General features: G+C 38.2%; 1 protein-coding gene across 8 annotated transcripts in view; it reads right to left on the reverse strand.

Annotated features, from left to right (window-relative positions):
- The window catches only part of SRPK2 (SRSF protein kinase 2), a 249,317-nt gene that overhangs the window by 193,285 nt on the left and 28,661 nt on the right, over positions 1–27,371 (reverse strand). The gene's annotated exons all lie outside the window — the stretch shown is intronic.

Below are 27,371 nucleotides of genomic sequence, written 5' to 3' on the forward strand. Positions count from 1 at the left end.
GAGTACCTATGTTGCCATGCATTACCTAATGGCTTTAGTTCAAAAAAATTGCTGAGGAGAAAGGGGAAAGAGAGATTTATCACTTTTAAATGGACTTAGGTTATTTCACTCCATTGCTCAAAATCCTCCAATAGCTTTTTAACCTCAGAATAAAATCCAAACTCTTCTTCTTTGTCCACTAGGCCCTATAAATCTGTACCCTACCTTCCTACATCACTTGATTTAATCTATGCTTGCTGGCCTTTATTCTGGTTTTCAAATATAGTAAACTCTTTCTTACCTCAGGTCTTTACACTGTATGTTCTATCTCTTTGAAAGCTCCTCCACTTTCCAAATCCACAAGGTCTTGGTTCAAACATCATTTCCAGAGGCAGTTTCCCAGTTTCTTCCTCATCCACCATCCCCACAATCCCTACCTATCCCCTTCCCTTTCTTCACAGCACTTATGACTGATACTATATCACATCGATTTATAACCCACAAGGACAGAACAACTTCTGTTTACTGTTGTATCTTCAAACACCTAGAATAGTACCTAACACATAGCAGACACTGAATATCTGCATGATGCCTGAATTCTTCAAGAACACATCTTAATGACATAAACTAATCAATCACAATGTCATCTTACATCTATATGGTATGTGAAGATAATAGAAATGGCTATGTAATTTTAAGATATTGACACTACATGGTGCTTTAAAGTATGCTATTATTTACAGTAATTCTGAGCAGTATCTGTGTTAAGCTTCTCTTTTTCACAAACAAGGCTCAGAAAAGTGTAATGACCTGCTCAACATTACAAAGCCAATAACTGACAAGATCATGACTGGAATCAGGGCCTTCTAAATTTACTATTAATTATACCAGGCAAGTGTCTCTGCATGTGTACCTTCATTAATACTCAACATCCTTTACTTTCAACTTAAAGAATTATGGAAATGTTTCAAAAAATAGCAAGAAGCGCAGAAATACCATAGTTTTCAACCCTACCTACAAATGTATATCTTACTAACAGACTAACACATGCACTGACTACAGATATATGACATAACAGCATCATTTTTATAGAACTGATAACAGGATTTTTAGCACCATGTTCCAGGATTTAGGAACCTACAGCCCACCATCTGTTTTTCTTACATGTGAGCTAAAAATGGTTTTTACTTTTTTGTTGTTAATTATTGATTTTAATTTTTACTTCCAGTTTTTTTTAATATAAATTTACTTTAATTGGAGGCTAATTACTTTACAATATTGTATTGGTTTTGTCATACATCAACATGAATCCGCCATGGGTGTACATGTGTTCCCCATCCTGAACCCCCTCCCACCTCCCTCCCCATCCCATCCCTCTGGGTCATCCCAGTGCACCAGCCCCGAGCATCCTGTATCCTGCATCGAACCTGGACTGGCGATTCGTTTCATATATAATAATATACATGTTTCAATGCCATTCTCCCAAATCATCCCACCCTTGCCCTCTCCCACAGAGTCCAAAAGACTGTTCTATACATCTGTGTCTCTTTTGCTGTCTTGCATACAGGGTTATCGTTACCATCTTTCTAAATTCCATATATATGCATTAGTATACTGTCTTGGTGTTTTTCTTTCTGGCTTACTTCACTCTGTATAATAGACTCCAGTTTCATTCACCTCATTGGAACTGATTCAAATGTATTCTTTTTAATGGCTGGTTTTTACATTTTTAAATGGTTGTGGGGGGGGGGGAATTAAATAAAAAGAATATTTCATTACACCTGAAAATTAAACATAATTCAAAGTACACTGTCCAGAAATAAAGTCTGACTCAAACATTACCATACTCATTCATTTTTTTCACTGTCTATGGCCAATTCTGCACTACAATCACAGGGTCAAGTAGCTGCAAGAGAGATGTGACCAGAAAAGTAAAAAATACTTACTATCTGGTTGTTCACAGAAGTACCATAGTGTCCTGATTTGTCACCTCTCCCCACCATCCTGGTCTTCAAGAAATGCTCCTTTTCCATGCCGAATTCAGGTAGTTTTCCCATAGCATCTTATTCTACTCCCATCACTCTTCATTCATTTGAGAAGTGTAACTGTCTTACTCATCTGACTCCCCAACTAGAATACACTATGCTGGGGGTAAGGCCACATCTGCTTGCCCATTATTGTACCCCCAGTGCCAAGCAATGCCCACTTATACCAAGTCCCTAATATTTGCTGAATAGGAGGAAGACAGATGTACTAAATTTGGATGAGTTAATTTAAAGAACTCTCATACAAGAGTTTCTTCTAGAAGACACCAGATATACAGACTGTTACTTTCCAAAGGAGCCACACAAATATCTGTATCTACCTCTTGGCTCAGTTCAGTCGCTCAGTCGTGTCCGCCTCTTTGTGACCCCATGGACTGCAGCATGCCAGGCTTCCCTGTCCATCACCACCTTCCAGAGCTTGCTCAAACTCATGTTCATTGAGTCAGTGATGCCATCCCACCATCTCATCCTGTCGTCCCCTTCTCCTCCTACTTTCAATCCCTCCCAGCATCAGGGTCTTTTCCAGAGAGTTAGTTCTTTGCATCAGGTAGACAAAGCACTGGAGCTTCAGGTTCAGCATCAGTCCTTCCAGTCAATATTCAGGACTGATCTCCTTTAGGATTGACTGGTTTGATCTCCTTGCTGTCCAAGGGACTCTCAAGAGTCTTCTCCAACACCACAGTTCAAAAGCATCAATTCTTCAGCGCTCAGCTTTCTTTATGGTTCAATCTCACATCCATACATGACTACTGGGAAAACCATAGCTTTGACTATACGGACCTTTGTAACGACATCATACAAATAGACTGGGATCATATAGGAGATTAGGGGTGAGGGGTCAGGAGCTTTAAATTAATCTGCAGTCCGGTAGTAAAAGGTATTAACAACAAAAAAGGCAAGACTTAGGGTCCCAGTCTCAGAAATGAGCCTACATGACATTGATCACAGGATGGGCTGCTTCCCAGCATTAACCACCCCTTACAAATTTTCTTTTTTTTTCCTTCATATTTCACCATGTCACACTGGCTAGTAGTCATCTAATCTCTTCACTCACCTTATTAGAAATCTCTTAAAAAATACAAACAGATATGAAAAGTTAAAGAAAACAACAAAACCTCATGCATTAATGCAGACTGAATAAATCAATTTTGACAGTGAGAAAAAAAAAGGAGACAGGTAGATATTTTAAGGAGATAGAGCCCTCACAGACCTAGATACAGTTCTGAACCAGGGAGTTCAGGGAAAACAAAGAACACTAGGAAACAGAACAAAGAGCAATAATAGAAAAAATAAAGAAAGGGAAGTAGGAGATGTCCAATACAAATATCCAATTCTATCTTCATGTCAGACATTCATCCTGCAGAAAAGAAAAAGACAGGGCTTGTCTCTTACTCAGTGGCTTAAAAACTCTGTTAGACCAGAAAAAGCTCTTCTCTTCAAAAGAATGACAACTAGTCAATGTAAAAGAATAACAATTACACATTTATCACCTGCAACCCACAGCTGACTGAATCAGGCAAGAAACATCGTGGTATATTAAAGCCACAGTATAAATAAAAGAACAGATATTCAAACAGTCTCAAAGTATCTTACTAATTTTAAAAGGGAAAAGAAACCACTACAATACCAAAAAATCTGGAAGATACCATTTTAATCAAGTGGTTATTAACATTTGTAGTAATTATGTACCCCATCTGTGAGGCATTGAGAAGGATATAAAATCCTCTATGCTGTATTATTGTCAAAGTATTTAATCTGATTTTTATCATGACAAAACAACCACTCAAATCTAAATGAAAAGATGCACCTATAAAACAACTGGCCTGGACTTCTTTAAACTCTCATGACCATTTAGAAAAAAAATTACAGGTCAGGGATTTTTAAAACAACTTCATAGTAGAATCTAATTTTTAAAATGTTATATTTTTAAGTCTTTATTTCTTTCATTTTATTTTCCTAAGAATTTTTTACTGTATTTTATAAAGATACATATAATAAGATACAATTATATAATAAAAATATTTTACAATTTTACAGGTTCATAAAAAATGGAAAAAAGGAAAAACTGGTCCTTCATCATAGAGAATTTCAGAAGTACTACTCTATATTAAGGAGAACTAAGAAACATGACAACTAAACGCAATGTGTAATCTTGGATTTAAATTTTATGGGTACACACACACGCACAGAGGCTGCCCTGGTGGCTCAGTAGTAAAGAATCTACCTGCCAGTGCAGGAGACGTGGGTCTGGGTCGGGAAGATCCCCTGGAGCAGGAAATGGCAACCCACTCCAGTACTCTTGCCTAGGAAATCCCATGGGCAGAGGAGCCTGGCAGGCTGGTCTATGACGTCGCGAAGAGTCAGACACAACTGAGCACACAACAGAGACATGAGATGAAAATGCTGTACTACCAAGGCTAAATCTCCTGAGAGTCACACTTGCGTTGTGACTGAATTGAAGGAAAAGTCTCTGTTCTTAGGAGACATGCTGAATTACTTAGGGGTGAAGTTAATATGTCTATAACATACTCTCCAACAGCTGAGCAAAGAATAAAGTTGTAGGATGTATGAACAGATAAAATACAAAGTACTACTTAACCTAAAAACATGAAACCTACCCAAATGTGAAAAGGACAATACTATAAATTTAGAGCTTACATGAAACACAGGCTGGAACTACATATTTTCTGTAACTTGCTCCTTTGATGGTAAAATTTAGATGGGTTTGATAAAAAGTAAATAATTTAAATGGTAATTATTATATATTCATGCTACCATGCTAATTCAAAATCTATTAGCTTAAAAGTAGATTTTTCTAGGGAATTCCCTGGTGGTCCAGTGGCTTAGGACTTCACACTTTCACTGCAGAGGGCTTGGGTTCAATTCCTGGGAGAGAATTAAAATCCAAGCCACGTGGCAAAAAAAAAAAAAAAAAAATCAATAACAAAAAATAGATTTTTCTCTTGAAACAGTAAAGATATTAATCAATGGACTAAAATGGTTTCTCTACAGATTTACATTTTAAGTCCTCGGTAACTAAAAATAAGAAATGCACAGTAAGTGTAGTTTACAGCAAATGAGTATTACATTATCACTCTGGATTATACCTAACACGACATTCTACAATAACTTCCAGATGTGTCAGAAAGCTAAACATAAAGAATAACTCATAAAACAAAATTTTGATCCTGAGAGCATACTCTTAACTTTGGAGAGAAATATTCATTAATACAAAAGAACAGAAGACAGTTAAATGAGTTCTGACATGTAAATCTTAAATCTTTCAAGTTCACTCATTCAACAACTATTTATTAAATGCACACAACATTTCAAGCAGTGCTGTAGGCCCTGAAATTTTGTAGGGTTTGCATAGAGCACATAGGGTTTGCATAGGCCCTTGTTCTCACAGAGCTCAAGTCTAGTAGGCAGATGGGCAAAAAGCATAAAAAGCAATGGAATTTTCCTGTAAACACTACAGAGGAAAAGACACACTGCTACAAGAGAACACAACTGAAGAGGCACTGTAGGTGCAATGGTTATAAAAAATTCTCTTAAAGCACATCAAAGCTGATGCAAGGAGGAAGAACAAGAAACCAGCCAAGAGATTTCCCTGGTGGTTGAGTGGCTGGGATTCTGTGCCCAATATAGGGGCCCTGAGTTAGATTCCTGATTAGGGAATCAGACCACACATGCTGCAATTAAAAAATCCCACATGCCACACACCAAGATTGAAGATCCCAGTGCTGCAACTAAAACCTAGCACAAATAATTTTTTTTTAATATTAAAAGAAAGAAATAAACTAGCCAAATGAAGGGTAGGTAAAACAGCAATGCAAAGGCCACAGGCAGCCAAGAACCCAGGGTTACCGTGAATGAGAAAACAAAACAAAGGTAAGTTACATAAGATGGCATTTAAAGTATGAAGAAGCACACAAGTTCCTACACAATACATCATTAAGTGAGTAAAGTACATTCTTGACGGCCACCTGCATTTATCCAACTAACAAAATTAACTCAAGTATGAAGCCAAAAGTTGCCAGGGATGGGGAAAGGGCAGTACATACACACAATCAGCAGAATTATACATTACCTGACCCTTTATAAAGACAATTTAAATGTAAGCTTCTATATATAGAATGGATAAGCAGCAAGGTCCTACTTATAGCATGGAGAATTATATTCAATATCCTATGATAAACCATAACAGAAAAGAATATTTTAAAAAGACTGTATATATAACTGAATTACTTCACTGGAAAGCAAAAATACAGCATTATAAATCAACTATACTTCAATTTTTAAAAAAAGGATAATTGCACAAAAGATATGTACAGAAGTTACATTCATAAAATAAGAAACTACCAAAATTCTACAAATGTCTATCCATATAAATTATGATGCATTAAATTTACATCAAAAAGATGAGTATAGATTTAATAATAGCCCAAAATGTTTACTCTATCAAGTATCAAATACTGACATTTAGTTTATATATACAATGGACAAAATGCAAGATGTATATATCTTTACATTTTTAATATGAAATCACAATTAACATTTTATAATCACTAGTTGCTCTCATCAGAATTATTTACATTCAACTGTGTCTATTTTAATTCAAATGACACAGAAAAAAAACAAACAGTACTTTAACAAAGATTCATTCTCCCTCTTCAGAATGAACAACTGCTAATATTACAAAAAATAGCTAAGTTAACTCTTTAAAGCAAATTCTTGAACCCCAACCTCCTCTTCTACTTGCAAAGTTACACCGTTAACTTTCTGGTGTAACCCTGCCAATCCATTTTCATAGAGTTTTATAAGAGAGAAATAGGAAGAAGAAAATATACACATATCCATCAACAAAATAAGGAACTGAGTCACTGGAAAACTTCACCAGGATGCTACAACTCTTGTATCATGTGTCAAACTTTCTGATGCAATGCTGTTAGGTATAGCTGATAAAAATGCCAATAGATCTAGAGCATTTACATTACAATAACCACAGAAATATAACCCTTACTGATAAATAAAATACTGATTTTCCCCAATTTTTTCTGTCACAGAGTTCTACAAAGTTTTCCTTAAAAGCATAAACTTATTTGCATTAAGTTAAATATCATTAAACTTTAAAAAATGCAAGGCAAAAAAATAATTCTTCAAATCATTGATTACTGGTTTCTATCAAGTAATAAACCAAGTAACTGCAATACTGCTCAGTTTTTAAATGCAACTATAATCATTCAACTATCAAAAATCAATCACACCTTTACAATGCACTATGCATATCATATAAAATAAAATCTATATTAATTTTTAAAATTAAAAATCATATATTAAAGATATCAGCACAAAATATTTGTGGGGAAAAATCAAATGTACCTTGTCAATGACAAACTATTTCTCTAACAATTTTTTAAAACTAAATTCAGATATTGATTTGTTGCCACCTACTGGTTAAAATCATATTTGGATAATCTCTGCTGCTGCTAAGTCGCTTCAGTCCTGTCCGACTCTGTGCGACCCCATAGACGGCAGCCCATGAGGCTCCCCCATCCCTGGGATTCTCCAGGCAAGAACACTGGAGTGGGTTGCCGTTGCCTTCTCCAATGCAGGAAAGTGAAAAGTGAAAGTGAAGTTGCTGAGTCTTGTCCGATAATGTCATTTCACCTCAAATATTCACTACAGTCAAAAATATCTTAGTGTTCTTTGTAAAATTTTATAAAACTACTGTGATGAATTCAGCTTTGGAGAAATTTCTAAAGCTGTATCATGAGTTAACAGTACCTTGGCTTTTAACAATATCCTCACATAAAATTTTCATTAGTGTGTTAGGACTGTTATAAACCTATGAGAACTACAAAAATGCTTATTTAAAACATTGATACTTTCAGAATTTTTCTTCTTCAGAACTCAAATGTTTATATGCTCCTATTTTCTAGACTATTGGAGCTAGAGAACTCATGATATTGCCACCTTTTTACAACTGAGCTATTAACATAAAGATCCAAAGGGGGGCTCACATATTAGGTTGATTTCTGTTACATTTTAAGTAACTTTTACTCCACAGCAGTCCCTCCCCCTTCTCCTTCCTCATTGTGTTCTTTACACAACTGTTGATGGAATAAAAAGTCAGTTGTCCCACTGCACTGCTTTTAAAATCATTCTTTTAGTTACCCAGATTTGAAAAGCATAAGAACAGAACACATAGACTTATTTCTGGATCCCAATTTTAACAAATCCACTGTAAAAAAAAAAAAAAAAAAAAAAAAAAACCTTTAAGTAACTGTGGAAAGGTGAATATAGATTGGGTTTTAGATGACAACAAAGATTTTTATTAATTCGGTTAGGTACGATAAAGCATTGGAATTATGTATAAGAACATAAACAAGTCTTATAGACACGGCTATGAACTGAATTGTGTCCCATCTCCTCAACCCAAAATTCATACACTGAAACCCAAAACCAACACTGTGACAGTATTTGGAGATGGGGCCTTTGGTAAATAATTAGGTTCAGATGAGATCATGAGCATACGGCTCTTATGAGAGGATTAGTACCCTTAAAAGAAGATAAATCTGAGAATTTACTCTCTCTCCCGCAGTGAGAATTCTGCAAGAAAGCCATCTGCAAACCAGGAGGATGGCCCTCACCAGAACCCAGCCATGCTGGTACCCTCATCGTAGACTTCTATCCTCTAGAAATGTGAGAAAATAAATGTCTACTGTTCATGCCACCCAGTCTATAGTATCTTCTTATGGCAGCATTCATATGGGAGTATATAGGAGTGAAATAATATATCTGATTTATGCTTTAAAACATTCACAAAAGGGGGGAAAATAGAATTGAGCAAAACTAGTAATTTTTTTAATTTAGGTTAACAGATGCTTGGGATTTGATATGCTATTAGCTCAAATTCTAAGTTTGAAACTTCTCATAACCAAAAAAAAACTTTAAAAAAGAAATGTTATGAAAATGCTTTTCAATGTAATTCCTGTAATTGAAACCTAAAAATGTTTTTTAATATAAATTTATTTTAATTGGAGGTTCTAAAAATATTTTAAGATAAACAAAGCACTAATCTGAAAGTATTATGAGGTAGAAATAAGAGTTGACTTAACACTTTTTTTTTTTAATTCTATAACAAATTTATTCAAATAACAGGTCTCACCTAAGAGTCTCAAGCTAAAAGCACTGACATTAAATGTCCATGTTCTAAGTAAAAAACTTGTCCAAATTATTTATCTGCATAAATGACCTCAATTACAAAAGAGAAATCATAACTTTGAGATCCTTTTGTAAATAGGGTTTTTCATTATATGTCCAATAAATTACTCCTGAAATACTTGTAAAATTTGATTTTTTCTGTTTAGAACAGCTAATTTTCTTTAACTCTTTTTGATGATTATAATTTTCAAAATGGTCTCAAATTTTTCAAGTGGACAATATAACCTGAAAATAAATAAACTATGCTCATTTCTAATTTGTGTATGTTTAGTATTTTATCTAACTGCACTAACAGAATTAACACCAAGCAACTGTTGTCAACCCAATCTGTTTCCTAATTTTAATGGGAATGGTATATTTACAACATTTAATAAGACCAAGTCTATCAGGTTAAGACTGATTATTTTATTTTCGGGGAGGGTAGTGGGGGCCCATGTCGTGAGGCATGTGGGATCTTAGTTTCCTGACCAGGGATGGAACTCACGTTCCCTGCCTTGGAAGAACAGTCTTCACCATTAGACTGCCAAGAAGTCCCCTTTTAAAATGATTTTAAGGAAGGGTCTTTCTATTCCTAATTTAAAAGGGTTTTCAACAGAGATATTCAAACTTGCTCCTTTGATCCATTTCTGCATTAACTAGTAATGGAAGTCCTATTCTCACACACAGACTAGTAAGTATAATTTTATCTTTTATGTAGTATAACTGTGGGTCATCACTGTAAATAATACTTAATGTTCTATGAGCAAAAACATTTCTTCAAGAATTCTAAACAGAGGTATACAGGGCCATTTTTTCTTTTCGTAAAGATTTCAGGCTAGGTTAGAAGTTCTCTTAAATATCTGTGTCAACTACCTCAATCATTCCACAAGCATTTTTTTGGTCATATACTATGATCCAGGGATTATGCACCAAGTATATATTCTCAAGAAGTTCACATCATCACATTGTGTTAAATAGTCTAACAAAATACTGAAGGAAGAAAAAAATCAAACTGAGATTTCCAGAAAAATTCAGTAATAACTGAGTCTCAAATACTGAGTGAGATTGTTCAACAGCAGTTCTCAAAGCAGGGCCCAAACAAAACACACATAAATTAGAAAGAAGCAAACCTGATTATGTTCAGATGATGTATTTTAAGGGACTCCTGTGGGCCCTCAGAATACTACTAAAATGCTGTTTGCTTTCTTCCACTGATGGTGCACTAACAGTGGTAGATAAAAATGCCAGTGCCTTAGCAGGAATCAACACAACAAGCCCTACCTGTACTAGTCAGTGTAAACGTCAACACTGTTTTTTAAAAAAAGGCTTTTCACTTAAGATGGTCTTTAATGAAGAAGTAAAAAAAAATAGTTTTAATCTTCACCCTTATACTTTTAAAATTCTGTGACAGAATACACACCAAAAACTACTGCTGCTCACAAAAATATTATCATAGAATAGTATGATATCATATTATATTATCATTCAAGATATCATTTATTATCACTCAAGAAAAAGCATTCTGACCACCGAGTTGTCAGCTAAACAAGCTACTTTTTTCATGACACATAATTTTTACTTAAAAGAACATATATACAAACTGTACTTATTCACACTTGAGTATGGTAGACATCTTCTTAAAAAGTGAGTGAAGCAAGCCTACCAATTAAAGAAAAAAAGATAAAAGTATTTGTAGCTGATGACAATAATTAACATTTTTAAGTAACAAGACTTACGCTAAGTCCATCAACATGGGTTCAGATTCCACAATACAATCTTTCTTCCACCAACCTTTTGTAACATTTGCCAAGTTTCAGTGTGATAACAAAAAATATCCACAGTTTTGTGAAAGGCTCTAAAAACACACTTTTTTTCTAACAATAAATCTGTCCAGGGCCAGATTTCCTTCACATATACTTCAAACAGTACCGCACAATAGACCGAAAGAAGAAGTAAATGTGAGAATCCAACCGTCTTCTGTTAAGTCAAATATTGAGTCTTGTAAAAAAATGTAAAACAATGCCATTTTTCTCAGTAAATGTTTATTTTGGAAAAGTTACTTTTCTTTTTAAAATGTTATTAATGTGACTATGGTGCCATCATTTTTAAGTAACAATAAACTTACTTATAAATAAATTTTTAACTCAATTTAAAATTTTAATAGAGTAAGTACTGATAGACATAATCCATATAAACAAAAGTTATTTTGGAGCTCTCCATATTATTTGAAACAAAGCTAGAGGAGCTGATGGAATTGCAGTTGAGCTATTTCAAATCCTAAAAGATATGCTGTTAAAGTGCTGCACTGAATATGCCACCAAACTTGGAAAACTCAGCAGTGGCCACAGGACTGAAAAAGGTCAGTTTTCATTTCAATCCCAAAGAAGGGCAATGCCAAAAATGTTCAAATTACCCGACAATTGCACTTATTTCACACGCTAGCAAGGTAACGCTCAAAATCCTTCAAACTAGGCTTCCATACATGAACCGAAAACTTCCAGAGGTACAAGGTGGATTTAGAAAAGGCAGAGGAAACAGAGATCAAATTGCCAATATCTGCTGGATCACAGAAAAAGCAAAGGAATTCCAAAAAAACATCTACTTCTGCTTTATTGACTATGCTAAAGCCTTTGACTGTGTGGAACACAACAAAGTGTGGAAAATTCTTAAAGAGATGGGAATACCAGACCACCTGACCTGCCTCCTGAGAAATAGAGTAAGTATTGTAAGTAAGTATTCAATATCACAGTAATCCAAGCCTATGCCCCAACCAGTAACGCTGAAGAAGCTGAAGTTGAATGGTTCTATGAAGACCTACAAGACCTTTTAGAACTAACACCCAAAAAAGATGTCCTTTTCATTATAGGGGACTGGAATGCAAAAGGAGGAAGTCAAGAAACACCTGGAGTAACAGGCAAATTTGGCCTTGGAATACGAAATGAAGCAGGGCAAAGGCCAATAGAGTTTTGCCAAAAAAATGCACTGGTCATAAAAAACACCCTCTTCCAACAACACAAGAGAAGACTCTATACATGGACATCACCAGATGGTCAACACCAAAATCAGATTGATTATATTCTTTGCAGCCAAAGATGGAGAAGCTCTATACAGTCAGCAAAAACAAGACTGGGAGCTGACTGTGGCTCAGACCATGAACTCCTTCTTGCCAAATTCAGACTGAAATTGAAGAAAGTAGGGAAAACCACTAGACCATTCAGGTATGACCTAAATCAAATCCCTTATGATTATACAGTGGAAGTCAGAAATAGATTCAAGGGCCTAGATCTGATAGATGGAGTGCCTGATGAACCATGGAATGAGGTTCGTGACATTGTACAGGAGACAGGGACCAAGACCATCCCCATGGAAAAGAAATGCAAAGAAGCAAAATGGCTGTTTGGGGAGGCCTTACAAATAGCTGTGGAAAGAAGAGAAGTGAAAAGCAAAGGAGAAAAGGAAAGATATAAGCATCTGAATGCAGAGTTCCAAAGAATAGCAAGAAGAGATAAGAAAGCCTTCTTCAGCGATCAATGCAAAGAAATAGAGGAAAACAACAGAATGGGGAAGACTAGGGATCTCTTCAAGAAAATCAGAGATACCAAAGGAACATTTCATGCAAAGATGAGCTTGATAAAGGACAGAAATGGCATGGACCTAACAGAAGCAAAATATATTAAGAAGAGGTGGCAAGAATACACAGAAGAACTGTACAAAAAAGATCTTCACGACCCAGATAATCATGATGGTGTGATCACTGACCTAGAGCCGGACATCCTGGAATGTGAAGTCAAGTGGGCCTTAGAAAGCATCACTACGAACAAACCTAGTGGAAGTGATGGAATTCCAGTTGACCTATTCCAAATCCTGAAAGATGATGCTGTGAAAGTGCTGCACTCAATATGCCAGCAAATTTGGAAAACTCAGCAGTGGCCACAGGACTGGAAAAGGTCCATTTTCATTTCAATCCCAAAGAAAGGCATTGCCAAAGAATGCTCAAACTACTGCACAATTGCACTCATTTCACATGCTAGTAAAGTAACGCTCAAAATTCTCCAAGCCAGGCTTCAGCAATATGTGAGCCGTGAACTTCCTGATGTTCAAGCTGGTTTTAGAAAAGGCAGAGGAACCAGAGATCAAATTGCCAACATCCGCCGGATCATGTAAAAACCAACAGAGTTCCAGAAAAACATCTATTTCTGCTTTATTGACTATGCCAAAGCCTTTGACTGTGTGGATCACAATAAACTGTGGAAAATTCTGAAGGAGATGAGAATTCAAGAACACCTGATCTGCCTCTTGAGAAATTTGTATGCAGGTCAGGAAGCAACAGTTAGAACTGGACATGGAACAAAAGACTGGTTCCAAATAGGAAAAGGAGTTCGTCAAGGCTGTATATTGTCACCCTGTTTATTTAACTTCTATGCAGAGTACATCATGAGAAACGCTGGACTGGAAGAAACACAAGCTGGAATCAAGATTGCTGGGAGAAATATCAATAACCTCAGATATGCAGATGACACCACCCTTATGGCAGAAAGTGAAGAGGAACTAAAAAGCCTCTTGATGAAAGTGAAAGTGGAGAGTGAAAAAGTTAGCTTAAAGCTCAATATTCAGAAAACGAAGATCATGGCATCCGGTCCCACCACTTCATGGGAAATAGATGGGGAAACAGTGGAAACAGTGTCAGACTTTGTTATTCTGGGCTCCAAAATCACTACAGATGGTGACTGCAGCCATGAAATTAAAAGACGCTTACTCCTTGGAAGGAAAGTTATGACCAACCTAGACAGTATATTCAAAAGCAGAGACATTACTTTGCCAACAAAGGTTCGTCTAGTCAAGGCTATGGTTTTTCCTGTGGTCATGTATGGATGTGAGAGTTGGACTGTGAAGAAAGCTGAGCGCCAAAGAATTGATGCTTTTGAACTGTGGTGTTGGAGAAGACTCTTGAGAGTCCCTTGGACTGCAAGGAGATCCAACCAGTCCATTCTGAAGGACATCAGCCCTGGGATTTCTTTGGAAGGAATGATGCTGAAGCTGAAACTCCAGTACTGTGGCCACCTCATGCGAAGAGTTGATTCATTAGAAAAGACCCTGATGCTGGAAAGGATTGGGGGCAGGAGGAGAAGGGGATGACAGAGGATGAGATGGCTGGATGGCATCACTGACTCGATGGACGTGAGTCTCAGTGAACTCCGGGAGTTGGTGATAGACAGGGAGGCCTGGTGTGCTGCGATTCATGGGGTCACAAAGAGTCGGACATGAATGAGCGACTGATCTGATCTGATTGTAAGTAAGTAATCTGTATGCAGGTCAAGAAGCAACAGTTAGAACTGGACGTGGAACAACAGACTGGTTCAATTTTGGGAAAGGAGTATGTCAAGGCAGAATACTGCCATCCTCCTTATTTAACTTATGTGCAGAGTACATCATGCGAAATGCTGAGTTGGATGAATGGCAAGTGCTTGCTGGGAGAAATATCAATAATCTCGGATATGCAGATGACACCACCCTAATGGCAGAAAGAGAAGAACTAAAGAGTCTCTTGATAAAGGTAAAAGAGAAGACTGAAAAGCTGGCTTAAAACTCAACATTCAAAAAATTAACATCATGGCATCCAGTCCCATTCAGTTCAGTTCAGTCACTCAGTCGTGTCCGACTCCTTGCAACCCCATGGACTGCAGCACACCAGGCCTCCCTGTCCATCGCCAACTCTTGAAGTTTACTCAAACTCATGTCCATTGATTCGGTGGTGCCATCCAACCATCTCATCCTCTGTCATCCCCTTCTCCTCCTGCCTTCAATGTTTCCAAGCATCAGGGTCTTTTCCAATGACTCAGTTCTTCGCATCAGAAGGCCAAAGTATTGGAATTTCAGCTTCAACATCAGTCTTTCCAATGAATATTCAGGACTGAATTCTTTTAGGATGGACTGGTTGGATCTCCTTGCAGTCCAAGGGACTCTCAAGAGTCTTCTCCAGCGCCACAGTTCAAAAGCATCAATTCTTAGGCACTCTGGAAAATCCCATGGACGGAGGAGCCTGGTAGGCTGCAGTCCATGGGGTCGCTAAGGGTCGGGCACGACTGAGGGACTTCACTTTCACTTTTCACTTTCCTGCATTGCAGAAGGAAATGGCAACCCACTCCAGTGTTCTTGCCTGGAGAATCCCAGGGACAGAGGAGCCTGGTGGGCTGCTGTCTGTGGGGTCGCATAGAGTCAGACACGACTGAAGCGACTTAGCAGCAGCAGCAGCAACAGCAGCCTTGTTTATGGTCCAACTTTCACATCCATACATGACTGTTGGAAAACCAAAGCTTTGACCAGGTGGACCTTTGTTGGCAAAGTAATGTCTCTGCTTCTTAATATGCTGTCTAGGTTGGTAATAACTTTTCTTCCAAGGAGCACGAGTCTTTTAATTTCATGGCTGTGGTCACCATCTGCAGTGATTTTGGAGCCCCCAAAAATAAAGTCTGTCATTGTTTCCACTGTTTCCCCATCTATTTGCCATGAAGTGATGGGACAAGATGCCATGATCTTCATTTTCTGAATGTTGAGTTTTAAGCCTCTTTCACTTTCATCAAGAGGCTCTTAAGTCTTCTTCACTTTCTGCCATAAGGGTGGTGTCATCTGCAGATTTGAGGTTATTGATATTTCTCCCAGCAATCTTGATTCCAGCTTGTGATTCATCCAGCCCAGCGTTTCTCATGATGTACTCTGCATATAAGTTAAATAAGCAGGGTGACAATATGATGTCAGCCTTGATGTACTCCTTTACCTATTTGGAATCAGTCTATTTTTCCATGTCCAGTTCTAACTCTTGCTTCCTGATCTGCATACAGATTTCTCAAGAGGCAGGTCAGGTAGTCTGGTATTCCCACCTCTTTCAGAATTTTCCACAATTTGTGGTGATCCACACAGTCAAAGGTTTTGGCATAGTCAATAAAGCAGAAGTACATGTTTTTCTGGAACTCTCTGTTGCAGTCCCATTACTTCATGCCAAATAGATGGGGGATAAAATGGAAACCGTGACTATTTTCTTAGCCTCCAAAATCACTGCAGATGGTGACTGCAGCCATGATATTAAAAGACACTTGGTCCACAGAAGAAAACCTATGACAAACCTAGACAACTGATGCTTTTGAACTGTGGCACTGGAGAAGACTCTTGAGAGTCCCTTGGACTGCAAGGAGATCAAACCAGTCAATTCCAAAGGTAATCAATTCTGAATACTCATTGGAAGGACTGGTGCTGAAGCTCCAACAATTTGGCCACCTGATGCGAAGAACCAACTCACTGGAAACGATTTTGATGCTGGGAAAGATTGAGGGCAAGAGAAGAAGTGGGTGACAGAGGATGAGATGGTTGGATGGCAATACCGAATCAATAGACATGAGTTTAAGCAAACTCCAGGAGATAGTGAAGGACAGGGAAGCCTGGCATGCAGCAGTCTGTGTGGCCACAATGGGTGAGACATGAGTTTGTGACTGAACAAGAACAGGCCTTTGCTAAGGAACTGAAAAATAATTTCTTTAAGCCTAGAATTACTTTCGGAGAATCTTGAGGGCAAGATGTGTTCACAAGTTCATTTAAAAAAAAAATACCTGTAGGAAGCAGTTGCTGCTGCTAAGTCACTTCAGTCGTGTCCGACTTTGTGTGACCCCATAGATGGCAGCCCACCAGGCTCCCCCGTCCCTGGGATTCTCAAGGCAAGAACACTGGAGTGGGTTGCTATTTCCTTTTCCAATGCATGAAAGTGAAAAGTGAAAGTGAAGTCGCTCAGTCGTTTCCGACTCTTTGCGACCCCATGGACTGCAGCCTACCAGGCTCCTCCATCCATGGGATTTTCCAGGCAAGAGTACTGGAGTGGGGTGCCATTGCCTTCTCCGTAGGAAGCAGTAAGAGATGCTTAAGTCAGGTAAGTAGAAACCTATGAGGAGGCCTTAGGTGCCACATGTGACTCAAAGGAGCTACTGCCAAAGAGCAAACATGCATAAAACTTACGATGAATTACGATGAAGACAGTATTTCAGCAGTACCAGAGTCTTAAATTTTAACAGGAGAAAGTAAAGGCCAGAAAACCTGCAGAAATTTGCATTCACCTGTCAAGTTTTCTATCAGAACTCAGGCTCTGTGAAGAAAAAACCCATATTCATCTCTCACTTCATACACATTTGTTGACTCACTATGAGTGTATTTCCATTTAAGGCTTTAAGTACGGGTTATGTGCCTCTTACTTTTCAAAAAACTACTTAGCTTACAGTCTCATATTCCCCTATCTTTCAGTAACATTCTGACCAGAGGCTGGCAAACTTTCTGCAAGAACCAGACAAATATTTTAGACTTTGTAGGCAAATGGCCTTTGTTATAGCACAAAAGCACACACTTAATATGAAAACAAATGTGTGTGACTGTGCTTCAATAAAACTTTATTTGTGGACACTGAAAATCAAATTTTATATAATTTCCATATGTCACAAAATTTTCTTCTGAATTTATTCAGTCACTTAAAAATATAAAAACCATCTTACCTGACAGGCCATGCTAACACAGGTGGCAGGCTGTATTTAGCCAGACTTCTACAGTTTGCAGACTCCTACCTGCTGCTGCTGCTGCTGCTGCTAAGTCGCTTCAGTCATGTCCGACTCTGTGAGACCCATAGACGACAGCCCACCAGGCTCCTCCATCCATGGGATTCTCCAGGCAAGAACACTGGAGTGGGTTGCCATTTCCTTCTCCAATGCATGAAAGTGAAAAGTGAAAGTGACGTAGCTCAGTCATGTCCGACTCCTCGAGACCCCATGGACTGCAGCCCACCAGGCTCCTCTGTCCATGTGATTTTCCAGGCAAGAGTACTGGAGTGGGGTGCCATTGCCTTCTCCAGCAGACTCCTACCTAGGCCCTCTTAAAGGCTCAATAGTACAACCCTTCCATTATTCCTTATTACTACAGCATTCCAATAATTTTATTTGCAAGTATTTTTGCTAAGCTCCAACTGTAGTGCCAGGTAGCATGAGTGGTAAAGAACCAGCCTGTCAACGCAGTTGACAAAAAATGAAGGTTCAATCCCTGGGTGGGAAAAATTCCCTGGAGAGGGAATTTTAACATTTAACTATTATTAAACAAAATTAGCTACCCCAGGTCCAAGGTCAGGGGCGGCAGCCGAGAGGAGCAACCCACGTCCAAGGAGTGGTGGCTGCGTGGGCTCAGGAGGGCCAAGAGGAGCTACTCCACATTCAAGGTCAGGAGGGACGACCTCGTCCAAGGTAAGGAGCAGCTGCTGTGCTTTGCATGTCCAAGGTAAGAGAAACCCGAGTAAGACGGTAGGTGTTGCAAGAGGGCATCAGAAGGCAGACACACTGAAACCATAATCACAGAAAACTAGCCAATCTGATCACACAGACCACAGCCTTGTCTAACTCAATGAAACTAAGCCATGTCCTGTGGGGCCACCCAAGATGGACAGGTCATGGTGGAGAGGTCTGACAGAATGTGGTCCACTGGAGAAGGGAACGGCCAACCACTTCAGTTTTCTTGCCTTGAGAACCCCATGAACAGTATGAAAAAGCAAAATGATAGGATACTGAAAGAGGAACCCCCCAGGTCAGTAAGTGTCCAATATGCTACTGGAGATCAGTGGAGAAATAACTCCAGAAAGAATGAAGGGTTGGAACCAAAGCAAAAACAATACCCAGTTGTGGATGTGACTGGTGATAGAAGCAAGGTCCGATGCTGTAAACGGCAATACTGCATAGGAACCTGTAACGTTAGGTCCATGAATCAAGGCAAATTGGAAGTGGTCAAACAGGAGGTTTATATTAAGAGTGAACATAGACATTCTAGAAATCAGCAAACTAAAATGGACTGGAATGGGTGAATTTAACTCAGATGACCAATATATCTACTACTGTGGGCAGGAATCCCTCAGAAGAAATGGAATAGCCATCATGGTCAACAAAAGACTCGGAAATGCAGTACTTGGATGCAATCTCAAAAATTACAGAATGATCTCAGTTCATTTCCAAGGCAAACCATTCAATATCACAGTAATCCAAGCCTATGCCCCAACCAGTAACGCTGAAGAAGCTGAAGTTGAATGGTTTTATGAAGACCTACAAGACCTTTTAGAACTAACACCCAAAAAAAATGTCCTTTTCATTACAGGGGAATGGAATGCAAAAGGAGGAAGTCAAGAAACACCTGAAGTAACAGGCAAATTTGGCCTTGGAATACGGAATGAAGCAGGGCAAAGACTAATAGAGTTCTGCCAAGAAAACGCACTGGTCATAGCAAACACCCTCTTCCAACAACACAAGAGAGACTCTACACATGGACATCACCAGATGGTCAACACTGAAATCAGACTGATTATATTCTTTGCAGTCAAAGATGGAGAAGCTCTATACAGTCAACAAAAACAAGACCAGGAGCTGACTGTAGCTCAGACCATGAACTCCTTCTTGCCAAATTCAAACTGAAATTGAAGAAAGTAGGGAAAACCACTAGACCATTCAGGTATGACCTAAATCAAATCCCTTATGATTATACAGTGGAAGTCAGAAATAGAGTTAAGGGACTAGATCTGATAGAGTGCCTGATGAACTATGGACAGAGGTTCATGACACTGTACAGGAGACAGGGATCAAGACCATCCCCATGGAAAAGAAATGCAAAAAAGCAAAATGGCTGTCTGAGGAGACCTTACAAATAGCTGTGAAAAGAAGAGAAGCGAAAAGCAAAGGAGAAAAGGAACGATATAAGCATCTGAATGCTTATATTAAGAATATAATATAAGAATAGCAAGGAGAGATAAGAAAGCCTTCCTCAGCGATCATGCAAAGAAATAGAGGAAAACAACAGAATGGGAAAGACTAGAGATCTCTTCAAGAAAATTAGAGATACCAAGGGAACATTTCACGCAAAGATGGGCTCGATAAAGGACAGAAATGGTATGTACCTAACAGAAGATATAAAGAAGAGGGGGCAAGAATACACAGAACTGTACAAAAAAGAGCTTCACGACCCAGATAATCACAATGGTGTGATCACTCACCTAGAGCCAGACATCTTGGAATGCGAAGTCAAATGGGCCTTAGAAAGCATCATTACGAACAAAGCTAGTGGAGGTGATGGAATTCCAATAGAGCTACTTCAAATCCTAAAAGATGATGCTGTGAAAGTGCTGTACTCAATATGCCAGCAAATTTGGAAAACTCAGCAGTGGCCACAGGACTGGAAAAGGTCCGTTTTCATTCCAATACCAAAGAAAGGCAATGCCAAAGAATGCTCAAACTACTGCACAATTGCACTCATCTCACACGCTAGTAAAGTAATGCTCAAAATTCTCCAAGCCAGGCTTCAGCAATATGTGAGCCGTGAACTTCCAGATGTTCAAGCTGGTTTTAGAAAAAGCAGAGGAACCAGAGATCAAATTGCCAACATCTGCTGTATCATGGAAAAAGCAAGAGAGTTCCAGAAAAACATCTATTTCTGCTTTATTGACTATGCCAAAGCCTTTCACTGTGTGGATCACAATAAACTGTGGGAAAATTCTGAAAGAGATGGGAATACCAGACCACCTGATCTGTCTCTTGAGAAATTTGTATGCAGGTCAGGAAGCAACAGTTAGAACTGGACATGGAACAACAGACTGGTTCCAAATAGGAAAAGGAGTACATCAAGGCTGTATATTGTCACCCTGTTTATTTAACTTCTATGCAGAGTACATCATGAGAAACTCTGGGCTGGAAGAAGCATAAGCTGGAATCAAGACTGCTGGGAGAAATATCAATAACCTCAGATCTGCAGATGACACCACCTTTATGGCAGAAAGTGAAGAGGAACTAAAAAGCCTCTTGATGAAAGTGAAAGAGGAGAGTGAAAAAGTTGGCTTAAAGCTCAACATTCAGAAAACTAAGATCATGGCATCTGGTCCCATCACTTCATGGGGAATAGATGGGGAAACAGTGGAAACAGTGTCAGACTTTATTTTGGGGGGCTCCAACATCACTGCAGATGGTGACTGCATCCATGAAATTAAAAGATGCTTACTCCTTGGAAGGAAAGTTATGACCAACCTAGATAACATATTGAAAAGCAGAGACATTACTTTGCCAATAAAGGTCCGTCTAGTCAAGGCTATGGTTTTTCCTGTGGTCATGTATGGATGTGAGAGTTGGACTGTGAAGAAAGCACAGCACTGAAGAATTCATGCTTTTGAAATGTGGTGCTGGAGAAGACTCTTGGGAGTCCCTGGGACTGCAAGGAGATCCAACCAGTAAATCCTAAAGGAGATCAGTCCTGGGTGTTCATCTGAAGGACTGATGCTGAAGCTGAAACTCCAATACTTTGGCCGCCTCATGAGAAGAGTTGACTCATTAGAAAAGACCCTGATGCTGGGAGGGATTGAGGGCAGGAGGAGAAGGGGACGACAGAGGATGAGATGGCTGGATGGCATCACCGACTTGTTGGACATGAGTTTGGGTAAACTCTGAGAGTTGGTGATGGACAGGGAGGCCTGGCATGCTGCAATTCATGGGGTCGCAAAGAGTCGGACACGACTGATGAACTGAACAGAACTGAAACAAAATTAAAACTTCAGTTCCTCAGTCAAACTAGTTATGTATCTCAAATGCTCAAGAGCTTGCTTGTGGCCACCATATTGGACAAGACAGATACGGAACATCTCTACCATCACCCATCACACAAAGTTCTATCAGACAGCCCTGTTACATATTTCCCTGCCTCATAAACATAAAATAAACATAAAAATGAAACTTCTCCCTTCCTTCAAAAGGAAAGTGTAAAATGCTTACTTCCTGCCACCTACCATGTGGGAAGTACCAAGTAAGTCTTTTGATACAAGTATTTACTGTATTAAAAGCTGGAAAAAACCTTCTTCCTAGGAGAACTCATAAAGCAAAATAATCATCTTGAATGCTTTTACCAGGGTTCTAAAAGCTTTACAACATTCTGGAAAAATGAATAGCTCATTAATAACTATTTCAGCCTCCTTATTAGCTTTAAACCACTCTCAACTGCATCTTTAACATTCTCAACTACAACATTTCATTGTTCTGGAAAGTGAAGAATTCTCTATATCACTCTGATTATCACACAATTCTCTTTCAAATGGAAAACAGCTCCTTCCTGTCACCTTTGGCCAGAGCATGAAATATAGCCAGCACTCAAATAACTGTTTCATGAAAACTCAATGAACTCTAAGTCTCTATGGAATTGTAAAAAACAAAAAAGCCAGACTCCATTGCCTAACTACGTGCATTTAATATTTAAGCAGCTTTAAACCTTTTTCTTTTTAAATTTTTTCCGAGTATAGTCAATTTACAATGTTAAGCTGCTGTATGGCAAAGTAAATCAGTTATATATCTAGATATCCACTCTTTTTTACATTCTTTTCCCATATAGATCATTACAGAGTATTAAATACAGTTCCCTGTGCTATAAAGTAGGTCCGTATTTAGTATCTATTTTATGTATAGTACTGTACTTGTATCAGTCCTAAGTTTCCCAATTTAATCCCTTCCCTTTTCCCCCTTAAGTTTTCTACATCTGTGACTATCTCTGATTTCTAAATAAGTTCTTCTGTACCATTTTTTTTAGTTCACATATAAGTGATTTCATATATTTGTGTTTATCTGTCTGACTTAATTAGTATTGTTAGGGGAAGTACACTGATTGAAACTGCCCACCCTGCCCAGGCACCATAGTAACTATTTGCATGAGCTGTTTTAAGACAGGAGGACCTGGTAAGGAACACGGAATTAGTAAGCCTCCACCAACCAGAAGAGCTTAGGAAAGGTCAAAAGGAGACGCCACATGTCTGACCACCTCCCAGAATCCTTCTCTCTGGCATCCATCTTGGCTGAACAAGGCATGCACCACCAGAAAGGCCTCTGAGTCAGAATGACTGGCTAAAGACAACCCGGAAACTAATCCCATCACCATAACCCTAGACTATGAGTTACTTGACAGAGCAGTTCTCCTGGGTTCCCTTACCCTACTGCTCTCCACCCGGGTGCCCTTTCCCAATAAAATCTCTTGCTTTGTCAGTACATGTGTCTCCTCGGACAATTCATTTCCGAGTGTTAGACAAGAGCCCAGTTTCAGGCCCTGGAAGGGGTCCCCCTTCTTGCAACAGTATGATAATCTCTAGGTCCATCCATGTTGCTGCAAATGGTATTATTTCATTCTTTTTTATGGCTGAGTGATACTCCATTGTGTATGTACCATATCTTCTTTATCCATTCATCTGTCAACGGACATTTAGGATGCTTCCATGACTTAGCTATTGTAAACAGTGCTGCAATGAACACTGGGGTACACATGTATCCTTTCCAAGTATGGTTTTCTCTGAATAGATGCCCATGAATGGATCATATGATAGTTCTGTTTTTAGCTTTTTAAGTAAGCTCCATATTGTTATCCATAGTGACTGTACCAATGAAGCAGCTTTAAGTCTTTTGCTGATTATTTTATAAGCACTTTGCTGACTGTAGGATTTAAATGGCACAACACATTTGTAGACACAAGTTTTTTGTTTCTTAAAAATCAAGGACTTACTAAAAAGTGAAAAGTCTACAAGGAGAAATAAAGTATTACATACCACACCAGAACTACAAAATTAATATAAAATTTTCAGTTACTTATCTATGAAATAGACTAACTCTTAAATATATATATATAAATACAATGGATTTATTTTTTACGTTGGAATATTATTCAGACTTTAAAAAGAAGAAAATCTTGTCACATGCTAGAACATGGATGAACCTTGAGGATATTATGCTAAGTGAAATAAGCCAGTCACAAAAAGAGAAATACTGCATGATACCATTTAGAAAAAGTAGCAACCTTGAATATTCATTGGAATATTCAGCTGAAGCTGAAGATTAAGTACTCTGGCCACCCGATGCAAAGAACTGACTCATTGAAAAAGACCCTGATGCTGGGCAGATTGAGGGCAACAGGAGAGGGGGGCAACAGAGGATGAGATGGTTGGATGGCATCACTGACTCAAGGGACATGAGTCTGAGCAAACTTAGGGAGATAGTGAAGGACAGGGAAGCCAGGCGTGCTGCAGTTTGTGGGTTTGCAAAGAGTCAGACACAACTTGGCCACTGAATAACAATGAAGTTGTCAAACTTTCAGAAACAGAAAGTAAATGGTGACAGCTACCATGGGTTTGGGTGCACTCAGGGAGTTGGTGATGAACAGGGAGGCCTGGCATGCTGCGGTTCATGGGGTCGCAAAGAGTCGGACACGACTGAGCAACTGAACTGAATGAAGTGTAGAGTGAGGAGGAGTTGCTGTTTAGTAAGTAGACAATTCCATTTGCCAAGATGAAAAAGTTCTAGAGTTATTTTACACAACTTGTTAAGTTATTAACACAGTATTGACCAGAGATGTATTAATGCGTCTTTTGTGACCCAAATGTTATTCACCAGAGATGTTTCAATATTCACTTACATAACAAATCACTGGCCAAAGGCACTAGTTATTGCAGAAAAAAAAAAAAAAAAACACTGTCAATAATGAGTTAACACTCCTGGACTGTACAGGCAAAATGGTTAGGATGAGAAAATTTTTACGTTGTGGTTTTTTATCACAATAAAAGAGTGAATATGTACAAACTAAATTAACCCTTGAACAATTCAGGGGTTGGGGCACAGACACCCTCCATTGTCTTAGCTATTGTGAACAGTGCTGCTCTGAACACTGGAGTGCATATATCTTTTTGAATTAACAGTTTACATCTTTTCTGAATATATACTGAGGAGTGGGACTGCTGGATCATATAGCAGCTCTATTTTTAGCTTTTTAAAGAACATCCATACTGTTTTCCTTAGTGGCTACACCAATTTACATTCCCACCAACACTACAGGAGGGTTCTCTTTTCTCCACACCCTCTCCAGCATTTATTATTTATATAGACTTTTTGATGGTGGTCACTCTGACTGGTGTGAGGTGATACTTCATTGTGGTTTTGATTTGCATTTCTCTAGTAATTAATGATGCTGAGCATCCTGTCATGTGCCTATTGGCCATCTGTATGTCTTCTTTGGAGAAATGTCTATTTAGATCTTCTGCCCATTTATTTTTTCAATATTGAGTTGTATGAGCTGTTTACGTATTTTGGTCATATACCATTTGGTATGACATCTTGGTCATACCACGCAAATATTTTCTCCCACTCTATCAGTTAACTTTTTTGTTGATGGTTTCCTTTGCTATGCAAAAGCTTTTAAGTTTGATTAGGTCCCATTTGTTTATCATTACTTTTATTTATTTTGCCTTGAGAGACTGACCTAAGAAAACATTGCTATGATTTACAGAAAATGTTTTGTCTATGTTCTCTTCTAGGAGTTTTATGGTGTCATGTCCTGTATTTAAGCCTTTCAACCACTTTGAGATTATCCTTGTACATGGAGTAAAGAAGGGTTCTAATTTCATTTCCCAACACCCCTAGGTGAAGGAACTGTCTTTTCTCCATTGTGTATTCTTGTCTTCTTTGTCTACAATTAATTGACCACAGGAGTGTGGACAGGTTTATTTCTGGGCTCTATTCTGTTCCACTGATCTACTGTCTGTTTTTGTGCCAATACCAAAATGTTTTGACTACTGCAGCTTTGAAGGATAGTCTGAGATCTGGAAATGTTATGCCTCCAGCTTTGATCTTTTTTCTCAGAACTGCTTTCTGGTTCTTCTGTGACTCCATATAAATTTTAGGATTATCTCTTCTAGTTCTGTGAATAATGTCAAAGGTAATTTGATAGGGACTGCATGAAATCTGTAGACTGCTCTGGGTAGTATACCATTTTAACAATATTCTTTTAATTCAAGAGCATGAAATATCTATTTTTTTAAATCATCTTTAATTTCCTTTATCAGTGATTTACAACTTTCAGCATACAGATCTTCCATCTCTATGGCTAAGTTTGTTTACTCCTAAGTTTCTGGGGTGGTTTTCACGGCATATTTTAAACAGGATTTTTTTTTTTTTTTTACTTTCTCTTTCATTGTTAGTATACAGAAACACAACAGATTTCTGTATATTAATCTCATATCCTGCTATTCTGCTGAATTCATTTATTAGTTCTAGTGTTTGTGTGGAGATTTTAGGGTTCTCTATATAGAAAGTAACTATCAATTGCAAATAGTGACATTTTTACCTGTTCCCTTACAATTGGGCTACCTTTTATTTCTCTTTCTTCTCTACAGCTGTGGCTAAGAATTCCAAGGTGTTAAATAGAAGAGGTAAGAGTGGGCATCCCTGTCTTGTTCCTGAATTTAGCAGAAAGGCTTTCAGCTTTTCACCTCAACCACACTTCCTACATGTGATAGGAAACTGGTTCTACAGCAAATGTGATACAAATTTTTTCCAAAGAGAACTTAAAGCAAAAGTTCTGTATGCTGTTATGTATTAAATTATTTACAATCATCTCCAAAGAGGAGAAAGCCATAATATTTTGCTGCTATTGAAAATGTCTACTATATCAAATGAGCTATCTAAGACCTTCATAAAGATATTTTACTACAAATACACTGCTACTCTATGTAGGTAGTGTCCACTTGTTATTTTCTACTGTAGCAAATGGAGGTGCAATGAATCTTGCATCAGTCATTTTAAAAATTTAAAAATCAGATGGTTTTCATAATGGCATCTAGTTTAAAAAATGTTTAATAAAATCCCAGATTCTAACAAGTACAGAGTTTCAATTTGGAATAATGAAAATGTTCTGGAGATGGATGGTGGTGATGACTGCATAACAATACCAATGTACTTAATGCCACTGAACAGTATGTACAATTAAAAATGATTAAAATGGGGACTTCCCTGGTGTTCCAGTAGCCACGACTCTGCACTCCCAATGCAGGGGCTCAGGTTTGATCCCTGGTCAGAGAACAAGATCCCACATGCCACAACTAAGATTCAAGATCCATGTGTGCAGCCATACTAATATAGAAATATTTTTTAAATGGTTAAGATAGTTTACGATATATATTTTTTAACATAATAAAACCTAAAGTTTCAGTAAGAGGTTATATGTATATCATCTTCAACAGTTTATGAGCACTATTAAGAAAACTTATGTGATCATTTGCACAATTAATCCTAACTTACC

This window comes from Bos indicus, chromosome 4 (assembly GCF_029378745.1).
Source record: "Bos indicus isolate NIAB-ARS_2022 breed Sahiwal x Tharparkar chromosome 4, NIAB-ARS_B.indTharparkar_mat_pri_1.0, whole genome shotgun sequence".
Classification (NCBI taxonomy): domain Eukaryota; kingdom Metazoa; phylum Chordata; class Mammalia; order Artiodactyla; family Bovidae; genus Bos; species Bos indicus.